Source organism: Chiloscyllium plagiosum, unplaced genomic scaffold (genome assembly GCF_037043375.1).
Source record: "Chiloscyllium plagiosum isolate Xiang-an unplaced genomic scaffold, Cpla_swu_hap1 HiC_scaffold_48, whole genome shotgun sequence".
NCBI lineage: Eukaryota > Metazoa > Chordata > Chondrichthyes > Orectolobiformes > Hemiscylliidae > Chiloscyllium > Chiloscyllium plagiosum.
Window position 1 is genome coordinate 37,399,211 of NW_028270186.1, and position 11,709 is coordinate 37,410,919.

Consider the following 11,709-nt stretch of genomic DNA (forward strand, 5'->3'; position numbering starts at 1 on the left):
AACTCATCCAGCAAGGTCTTACCTTTCCGAAACTTCAGATGAGAGTGTGCAAACAGAATATATCTTGTTTTTCTTTTAAGCAGGACATATTTATCCATGGTTTTGGAAGGCACTAGCAAGGGCAGAGATTATTTGTCGTCCCAAGTAGCTCTTGAAATAGCGCCAGAGAGCTGCCTACTTGAACCTCTTCAATCCAAGTAATGCAGATCCACACAGAGCTGTTGTTGAGACATTCCAAGATTTTTAACAACCGATAATGAAGTAAGAATAAATTAGTCCCTAGTCAGAATGTCATGCAACTTGGAAGATACCTTGCAGAGACCGCTTTTTCCATTGTTCCCATTTCCATTGCAGAATTTTGTCTAATGACCATTAACCACAGTTTAGCTCAGGGTCTTTGATTCCACCCTCAGTCAAGTCATGCTTCGATTGAAAGGGAAGTCACTCTGATCTCAGCCCAAATTACATGGGAAGATCAGTTGAAAGAATAAAGAGCAAAAGACAAGAACACTGTTTGTTAGAACAATGTCCTCGCAATATTCAAAAGAAAATTGATACATGGTCTTACGATTCTGTCAGAAGGTGTTGTCCTGTTGGTGATGAGGCTGTTTGGCTAAACATTGTGACACACGGACAGGAAGCTGCTCCAATCTGTACCAATAGTGAACAAAACTATCCTGCTCACGGTGCATCAGATAGTGGCAAACATCCTATTGTCTGTTGCTATTGGACATTGATCATTACAAACTCAACATTAACTGATGACCAGTAGTAGCACATAAATCAGCAGATTCCAACATCTAGTGTGAGAGCAAAAAGGGAAAGGGAGGGTCCGGGGAAGTGGTGTGACATACAGTGCGAGAAGTGTAAAGGGAGATGTTCAGTGAAAGGGTATGTAGCATCAGAATAGGCAATGCAAGGGAAGTAGGTGGGTAAAGATCGAATAGGAAGGGAGGACGAGGTGTGCCAGAAGGCGCATCGGTGGCAGGAAAAGCATAGAGTTGTAAAAGTGAGATTGATGGACAATCAAACATCACTGTTCAGGATAATTGGGATCTGGTTTCCTTTGGAAATTAAGAAAAGATTTCTCATACTCTTTTTATTAACACTTGATTCTTGTTCATATTGTACATTCACTCTGCATTTCTGTATCTCTATCAAATGCAGACAGCATTTTATTTTTCCCCAATGCATTATTGCAACATGATGTCACTTTTTAAAACAATATTCAGAACGATGGGTCCTTGTTCTTTTAATTTGCTTCCAATCCAACGTAGAAATGAGAATGTGAATTGATCTTCTATAGTGTGTTTATAATGTAAAAATTAATTTAATCTTTATCCTCATCCCTCTAGCTCTTTCAAACAAACTTAATGAATGAGCCTGAGTCCAACCTGCAGATGAAAAGAAAAATCTTCAGCTCTGACTATTGCAGCGAATTTATTACAGAATAAGCTGCAGGCCCACATCAAATTGAACTGTCACAGTGCACAGTGCCAAACCCTATTCCAAAATTAATGATATACAAGTCTTATGAATAATACATGCAGAGCGGTGGAGTGCAAAAGCAGAATTCAGCTCCATGTCCAAAATATCATTTCTGGCTTCCTTATAAAAGACCTCAACTGCATCACGCTGTAAATTCACCAAAGTATGAAAACAAGATACTGGAATTCCCAAATCTTCCTCTGCAACAGATCTGTAGAACACGTAGAAAATCAAGGTTTGTATCTGATATTCATAAATAGAACATAGAACATTACAGCGCAGTACAGGCCCTTCGGCCCTCGATGTTGCTCCGCCCCATCATACTAATCTGAATCCCATCCCACCTGTACTATCCCATGTACGTCCATATGCCTGTCCAATGACGACTTAAATGTACTTAAATTGGCGAATCTACTACTGTTGCAGGCAAAGCATTTCATACCCTTACTACTCTCCTAGTAAAGAAACTACCTCTGACATCTGTCTTATACCTATCTCCCCTCACTTTAAAGTTGTTTCTCCTCTTGATTGCCGTGCCCATACTTGGAAAAAGCCTCTCCCTGTCCACCCTATCTAACCCTCTGATTATCTTGTGTGTCTCTATTAAGTCACCTCTCAACCTACTTCTCTCTAACGAGAACAGCCTCAAGGCCCTCAGCCTTTACTCGTAAGACACTCCTTCCATACCAGGCAACATGCTAGTAAATCTCCTCTGCTCCCTTTCCAAAGCTTCCACGTCCTTCTGAGAATGTGGTGACCAGAGCTGTACACAATACTCCAAGTGTGGCTGTACCAGAGATTTGTACAGCTGCAGCATAACCTCCTGGTTCCGGAACTCAATCCCTCTATTAATAAAGGCCAAACACTGCATGCCTTCTTAACAACCCTGTCAATCTGGGTGGCAACTTTCAGGGATCTGTGTACATGGACATCGAGATCTCTCTGCTCATCTGCACTCCCAAGAATTAGCCCAGTACTTTGCATTCCGATTACTCCGTCCAAAGTGTATCACCTCACACTTGTCCACATTAAACTCCATTTGCCACCTCTCAACCAATCTCTGCCTCCTATGTATGTCTCTCTGCAACCTACTAAATCCTTCATCACTATCCACAACTCCACCAACCTTAGTGTCGTCCACAAATTTACTAACCCACCCTTCTAAGCCGTCATCCAGGTCATTTATAAAAATGACGAACAGCAGTGGACCCAACACCAACCCTTGCAGTATGCCGCTAGTAACTGGACACCAAGATGAACATGTTCCATTAACTACAACCCTCTGTTTTCTTTCAGCAAGCCAATTAGTGTTCCAAACTGCTACGTCTCCCATAATCCCATTCCTCTGCATTTTGTGCAATGGCCTACTGTGGGGAACCTTATCGATCCACTTGCTGAAATCCATATACACCACATCAACCGGTTTACTCTCATCTACCTGTTTGGTCACTTTGTCAAAAAAAATCAAAAATATTCGTTAGACACGACCTACCCTTCACAAAACCGTGCTTCTGTCCCTGATCAGATTATTCTTTCCTAGATGGTTATAAATCCTATCTCTTATAACCTTTTCCAACACTTTACCAGCAACTGAAGTCAGACTCACTGGTCTGTAATTACCTAGGTTGTCTCTATGACCCTTTTTGAACAAGGGAACCACATTTGTTATCCTTCTGTCCTCAGGCATTATTCCTGTAGACAATAATGATTTGAAGATCAATGCTAAAGCGGCAATCTCTTCCCTTGCTTCCCAGAAGATACTAGGATAGATCCCATTCAGCCCAGGGGACTTGTCTATTTTCACACTCTGCAGTATTTCTAATACCTCTTCCTTGTGAACCTCAATCTCTTCTAGTCTAGATGCAAGTATTTCTGTATTTTCCTCGCCAACATTTTCATTTTCCATCGTGAATACTGTCGAAAAATATTTATTTAGTGCCTCCCCTATCTCCTCTGACTCCACACACAACGTCCTACTATTATCCTTGATTGGCCCTAATTTAACTCTTGTCATTCTTATATTCCTGACATACCTATGGAAAGCTTTAGGGTTAACCCTGATCCTATCCGCCAACAACTTCTCATGTCTCCTCCTGGCTTTTCTGAGCTCACTTTTTAAGTCTTTCCTGATTTTCTTGTAACCCCCAAGCGCCCTAACTGAGCTTTCACATTTTGTTCTAACATAAGCCTTCTTTTTCTTCTTCTTGACCAGGGATTCCACTTCCTTAGTAAACCACGGCTCACGCGTTCTAGATCTTTAGTGGGCGGCACGGTGGCACAGTGGTTAGCACTGCTGCCTCACAGTGTCTGAGACCAGCGTTCAATTCCCGCCTCAGGCGACTGACTGTGTGGATTTTGCACGTTCTCCCCGTGTCTGCGTGGGGGTCCTCCGGGTGCTCCAGTTTCCTCCCACAGTCCAAAGATGTGCAGGTCAGGTGAATTGGCCAGGCTAAATTGCCCGTAGAGTTAGGTAGGGGGTAAATGTAGGGGTATGCGTGGGTTGCGCTTCGACGGGTCGGTGTGGACTTGTTGGGCCGAAGGGCCTTTTTCCACACTGTAATCTAATCTAATCTTCCCACTGCCTGACAGGTGCATACTTATCTAGGACACACAGGAGCTTTTCCTAGAGTAAGCTCCATATTTTTAATGTGGTTATCCCCTGCAGTTTCCTTCCCCATTCTATGCTTCCTAAATATTTCCTAATTGCATCATAATTTCCCTTCTCCCAGCTGTAACTCCTGCTCGGTGGAGTACATCTATCCCTTTCCATCACTGAAGTAAACCTGACAGAATTGTGATCGCTGACTCCAAAGTGCTCGCCTACTTCCAAATCTAACACCTGGCCAGGCTCGTTGCCCAGAACTAAATCTAAAGTGGCTTCGCCCCTTGTAGACCTGTCTACATACTGTGTCAGGAAGCCCCCCTGCACACACTGGACAAAAACTGTTCCCAGTCAATATTTGGATAGTTGAAGACCCCATGACAGCTACCCTGCCTCTCTCACTCCTCTCGAGAATCATCTTTGCTATCCTTTCCTCTACATCTCTGGGACTATCCGGAGGCCTATAGAAAACTCCCAGCATGGTGACTTCTCCTTTCCCGTTTCTAACCTCAAAAACTCTACCTCAGTTAACGAGTCCCCAAACATCATTTGTACACCTGTAATATTGCCCCTAATCAATAATGCCACACCTCCCACTCTTTTACCATCTTCTCTGTTCTTACTGAAACATCTTAATCCCGGAACCTGCAACAGCCATTCCTGTTCCTGTTCTATCCATGTCTCCATAATGGCTACAACATCGAAGTCCCACATATAGACCCTCACTGCCACTTCACCCACTTTATTTCAGATGCTCCTTGCGTTGAAGTACACACACTTCCAACCAGGTTCTCGCTTGCCAGTGTCAGAGACTTGACTTTGGAACTCCCTACTCTCATCCTCTTCTGTATCTGTCCTACAATTTTGGTTCCCATCCCCCTGCTGTATTAGTTTAAATCCACCTTAATTGCTTTAGCGAATTTCCCATCTAGGATATTGGTACCCCTGTGGTTTAGATGAAGACCATCCTGCTTGTAGAGGTCCCACCTATCCCAGAAAGAGCTCCAATTATCCAAAAACCCGAAACCCTCCTTCCTACACCATGTCTGTCTCCACGTGCTCAACTCCTTTCTCTCCCTATTCCTCACCTCACTAGTATGTGGCACGGGCAGCAAACCAGAGAAAATAACTCTGTTTGTCCTAGCTCTAAGTTTCCATCCTGGCTCCCTGAGTGTCTGCCTCGAGTCCCTTTCTCTCTTCCAACCTATGTCGTTGGTGCCAATGTGGATCACGACTTGGGGCTCCTCTCCGTCCGCCCGAAAAATCCCCAAAACACGACCAGAGACATCACGGACCTTGGCACCCGGGTGGCAACACACCAACATTGAGTCTCTCTTGTCCCCACAGAACCTCCTATCTGTCCCCTAACTATTGAGTCCCCAATGACTACTGCTCTGCTCCTCTTCCTCTTCTCTTCTGCTTTCCCCTGTTAAGTCTTCCCCCCCAACAGTATCCAAAACGGTATACTTATTGTTGAGGGGAAATGCCACAGGGGATCCCTGCACCGCCTGCCGGTCCCCTTTCTGTCCCCTAATTGTCACCCATCTGTCTTTTTCTTTTATCTAGTGAGTGACTACCTCTCTGTAAGTCCTGTCAATAACCCCCTCTGCGTCCCGAATGATCCGAAGTTCATCCAACTCCAGCTCCAGTTCCCTAACGTGGTTTTCAAGGAGCTGGTGTCGGGTGCACTTCCCACAGATGTAGTCAGCAGGGACACTAGTGGTGACCCTTAATTCCCATTTCCTGCAAGAGGAAAATTCCATTGCCCTAAACTCCATTCCCACTATTCTAACTCCGAAGTGACTACTAAAAAAAAATTAGGAAATTACATGGTTACCTTACCTTGTCAATCTGGCTCCCATAACTTTCTTTTAGGTTAGAGGAGGAGGATGGGTGGGAGATACTACCCGAGTAGTGTCTCGGGCAACGAAACCACGCAAAAATAAACTGTTCTACTTACCCTTCCCAGAAGTCCTTTGCTCGCTCCTCCCTCACTGGCCTGATGGTAAGAAGTTTAAACATACTTACCGGCCTTTCCGACAATCACCTTGCACCAACGTCACTTCCTCCTGGCTCCCACCTCTCGCTGCTCCGAACTGTTGATTATATTAATGTGGGAGATGGGGAGGTTGGGGGGGGGGGGGGGGGTCGGAGAATGATAAACAATGTTGTGGATGACACAACGATAGGCCGGATGGGTCACAGTGAGGAGGAATGTTTTAGGTTACAGGAGGGTACCAACTGATTGTTCAGATGGTCAGATTAATGACAGATAAAAAATAGCACTGAAATTTGTGAGATGCTGCACTTTGGAAGAAGTAACAATACAAGAGACAACTCAAACCATGAAGGTAGGCTAGTCTTGATTTTGGAGCAGAGAAGGGTGAGGGGTGAACCTGACAGAGGTGTTTAAGAGCATCAGACGTATGGGCAGAGTGAACAGACAGCAGCTGTACCCCTTAATCAAAGGGTCAAAAACAAGGGACACATGTTTGAAGCGCAAGAGAAGATATTGAGAGAGGATTTGGGGAATCCGTTTTGAACCCAGAGGATGGTTTGTGTCTAGAATGCATTGCCTGGGAGGGTAGTTCAGTAAGGTAACCTCACACACTTTATAAAGCACTAGCATCAGCACTGGATGGTGCAGACTCGATTGGCCATGTCTTTATACATGTTTCCATGAGGTGGCAGCCATGAAAGCTCTGATACATTCTGAAGCACCAACCAATGGTACTTGTTGGTTTGTTCTGGCGAACTGTGCTCAGTAAGTGGCGAGATAACAAATCAACATCATCCCATGGAGTATCAGCACTTACGCAACCTAGGACAGCTCAGCCATCTGTTAATATATCCAGGATAAATCACATGCTCAGTGCAAGCATCGTCCCTCCAAAGCAATAACATAATTCCAACTGTTTGGCACCGTTATTTTAAGGACACCAATAACATAGACACAGACTTCCCTTCATTACTATATAGACTTGTATCTGTAAGGTTGCTATTTCTCAGAAAAATAATAAACTCCATCCTATATGTTCGCTTTGCCAATGAGTCCGTTTTCCTGTTTTCCTGCGAGCTGTTCATCACAGCATGACGGTTTGTGTAACACTCCATCCACCACCAGTAATGTTTACTCTCAGATAACCCAGCACATGAGATGCACTGCTGGCATTCCCTCCCACCAGCCATTTGGACGGACCAACATCAACTGGACTGGAACGTCTCAAAGGCAATTAATGCTGGTCTCGCTCCATTAAAATCCCAAATGAATTGAAACGACAATCGGATTTTCTATAATTATTGAAAAACGTAGAGTCTTTTTTATTCATTTGATGAGTTTGCCACTGTCTTTATCGTTGTGTTATCTATGTCCATGAAACCATTTTGTACACATACTAAAAGAACAAAAAACTCCCAGATAAAGTCGTAGAATCATGGAGATGTATAGCATAGAAACTGACCCTTCGGTCTAACCTGTCCATGCCGACCAGATATCCCAACCCAACCTAGTCCCACTTACCAGCACCCGGTGCATATCCCTCCAAACCCTTCCTATTCATATACCAATCCAAATGCCTCTTAAATGTTGCAATTGTACCAGCCTCCAACACTTCCTCTGGCAGCTCATTCCATATACGTGCCACTCTCTGCGTGAAAAGGTTGCCCCTGACGTCTCTTTTATATCTTTCCCCTCTCACCCTAAACCTATGCCCTCTAGTTCTGCACTCCCCGACCCCAGGGAAAAAAAGTCTTTGTCTATTTATCCTATCTATGCCCTTCATAATTTTATAAACCTCTGTAAGGTCACCCCTCAGCTTCCGACGCTCCAGGGAAAACATCCCCAGCCTGTTCAGCCTCCCTCTGTAGCTCAGATCCTCTAACCCCGGCAACATCCTTGTAAATCTTTTCCGAACCATTTCAAATTTCACAACATCTTTCCGATAGGAAGGAGACCAGAATTGCACGCAATATTCCAATAGTGGCCTAACCAATGTCCTGTGCAGCCGCAACATGACCTCCGAACTCCTGTACGCAATACTCTAACCAACAAAGGAAAGCATACCAAACACCTTCTTCACTATCCTATCTACCTGCGACTCCACTCACAAGGAGCTATGAACCTGCACTCCAAGGTCCCTTTGTTCAGCAACACTTCCTAGGACCTTACCATTAAGTGTGTAAGAAGACAATGCAGCTTTTAAGCAAAAATGGCCAGGGCATAGTAGGCTACAGGTCTTCAGGTAACTGGGAATAATGTACATTGATGTTTTCTGGCTGGCGTAGATGTATCTATTTATAAGCTGTATGACTATCACTTTAATTGTTGAAAATAAAGAATGTAGTCTCACTATTTCCACAGCTTGTGAGCATCAAGTGGTAAGGAATGCAATTTCCAAGGTCACGCAGCACACCGACTTGAAGCTGTTAAATGGTTCAGAACCCTGTTTCTCTCTTTGTAACATACCTGTTAGTGTTCCTGCACCATAAGAATCCCTGGGGTTTATCACCATATTCTGAATAGAAATTACACATAGGCAACAGAATGCTGGCCTTGCTAATGAAACTCACCTCACAACAAGAACTGAAAGGTATGAGCAGAATTAAAGTTATCCATTCGACCCAACGTGATTTCTAAAGCAGTTTCAAGGCAGGCTTTCACTTTGCCCTCTACTCCTGACCTTTCTCCATTACCATGAAACTTCCCTGAGTGCTTTTGAGTGCTGTTTAAAAGTCACATATGGAAAACTGTGCCCAATAATCTGAAAGGAAATGTCTCCATGTTCATGAGAATCATCTCATATTTTTTTCTGTATCTAAATTCAGCAGAAGTGCAGAAACGAGTATCAGGAGTAAGTCACCAATACAGCTCCGTCATGCGATAAGATCGTGGATGATCTGACTGTGACATCAATCACACATTCCTCCTTTGCCTTTAAAATGTTAGTGTGTTACTCTTAGTCAAGAATCTGACTGCTTCTGCATTAGAAATATTCAATATTTTATCCTCCATTACTATCTGGGAAGGGAGTTCACAAATTCTCGAAACTTTGAGAAGATTAAAACATCCAACATTTTCTTAACTGAGATAACCTTCAGTTTCATAGTCCATCCACTCCTGGTAATCTCTCAAACAAGCTGAAATATTGTTTCAGAATTCAACTTGAAAAGAATACTTGGAATATTCTGGAGTCACCAAGGTCACATGTTGTTCGCCTAAACTCCAGCCGATCCACAGTCAGTCAGTTCAAGATTTCCACCTGAAATAAATGTTCCGCACAGGAATCAGTTCAGTAAATCTTCTCTGGACTGATTTGCATGTCAGTATGACCATTGTTCTCTCGATGTGGCCTCGCCACTACTCTGCAAAACTGTAGAAAATCTTCCCTAATTTTAAATGTATTCTGTTTCAGAAAATGTCTACATTTATTTAACTCCCTCAAAACTTTACGCAAACAAAGTTTTTATTTTGTAATCCAGGTGCCCGGTTCTTCTGCGTCTCAAGCCAAATCTGTCCATTGAAATAATACACTGCCTTTCGATTCAACCCGCCAACATCTTTGAGCGCACAGACAATACATCCTACGATGCTCCATACAACAATATTTTTCTGTTCACTTGACCCACCTTAATCTCTTTATAGACTCAAATCCTCTTCATATGATGCTTTTCTAACAGTTCCAAAAGTCTGCATTCTTCCATAGCACACACAGAATATTTGGTCAAAGAAATATATTGTGGCCACATTCCAAAGGAATTGACAATGTAATATTTTTAATTAATGTCTCAACTATGAACTTATGACAATGCTAAAGTGTTTTGCAGTCCCATCACTCAGTTCCCAAAACTCAAAGTAGGGACAGATGGTGTAGAATCTGTGTGGTTAGAATTGAGGAAAGGCAAAGATGAAAAACCATAGTTGGAGTTATGTACAGGTCCACAAACCGTAGTTAGGAGCTGGGTCGGACGTCACATCAGGAGGTAGAAAAGATGTGTCGGAAAGGCAAAGTTACAGTGATTGGGAGGAATTCAATATGCAGCTGGACTGGGAAATTCAGGTTGGCAGTGGTTTGCAAGGAAAGGAATTTGTGGAATATCTACGAGATGGCTTTTTGGAGCAGCTTATGGTGCAGGCAACGAGGGAACGGGCAATATTGAATTTAGTGTTGTGCAATGAGGCAGTCTTGATAAGGGAGCTTAAGGTAAAGAAACATTTATGAGGCAGTGATCATAATATCATTGAACCTACTCTTCGATTTGAGAGGGTGAAGGTAGAATCAGAGTTTACAATATTACCGCTGAATAAAAGCAACTACAAAAGCATGAGGGAGGATCTGGGTTAAATTGACTGGGAGAGTAGGATAGCAGGAAAGACAGTGGGACAGTAATGGCGGGAGGTTCTGGGGGTAATTCAGGAGACAGCGGAGACTCATCCCAAGCTAAAAGAAGCATGTATAGGGAGGATGAGGCAACAATGGCTGACAGGGAAAATCAGGGATAGCGTAAAAACAAAAGAGAAATCAAATAACATGGCAAATGGCAGTGGGAAACCAAAGGATTTGGAAGCTTACGAATACCAATAGAGGGCAACAAAATAAGAAATAGAAGGAAGAAGATTAAATATGAGGGTAAGCTAGCCAGTAATATAAAAGACTGTAAGAGATTCTTTAGATATGTAAAGGGCAAAAGAGAGGAAGAAATGGACGTGGGTCGCGGAATACGACGCTGGAGATATAGTAATGGGGAACAAATAATGGCTGAGAAACTGAACAATTATTCCACGTCACTTTTCACAGTGAAAAACACGAATAGTATCCCAAAAATTCAAGATAGCGAGGGGACAGAGCTTATTAGGAGAAGTTGCTCGAACAACTAAATGGGTAAATAAACTGGACCAACTGGACAATATTCCAGAGTTCCAAGGGAGTTAGCTGAAGAAATAATGGAGACATTTGTGGTGATCTTTCATGAATTTCTAGAATCAGGGAGAGGCTCAAAAGACTAGAAAGTTGCAAACGTGACAGCCTCTTTATAAAGGGAATAAGGCAAAAGGCAGAAAGTGACAGACCGATTAACCTAACCTCAGTCATGTGTAAGATCCTAGAATCCATTGTGAAGGATGAGATTCTGAATACTTGCAAGTGAAATGTAAAATTGAGCAAAGTCAGTATGGTGTCATCAAGAGGACGTCATGCCTCAGAAATCTGTAAAAGTTATTTGAGGATGCGACAAGCAAGTGAAACAAAGGAAAGCCAGTGAATATTATCCACCTGGACTTCAAGAAGGACTTTGGCAAGGTGCCGCACAGGAGGCTGCTGAGTAAAGTAAGGCCCCATTTTGTTCCAGGTAAGTTACTAGTGTGAGCAGAAGCTTGGCTGCCTGGCAGCAAGTAGAGAGTGGGGATAAAAACGTCCTTCTTGGGATAGCAGCCGATGACAACTTGTGTTCCACATGACTCAGTGTTGGGTCCACAACTTTTTACTTTGTGCATTAACGATCTACATTAAGGAACTGACGGTATTCTGGCTAGGTTTTCAGATGATACAAAGGTAGGTAGAGGGACAGGCAGCATTGAGATGGCAAGGAGGCTGCAGAAGGATTTAGACAGGATAGGAGAGTGG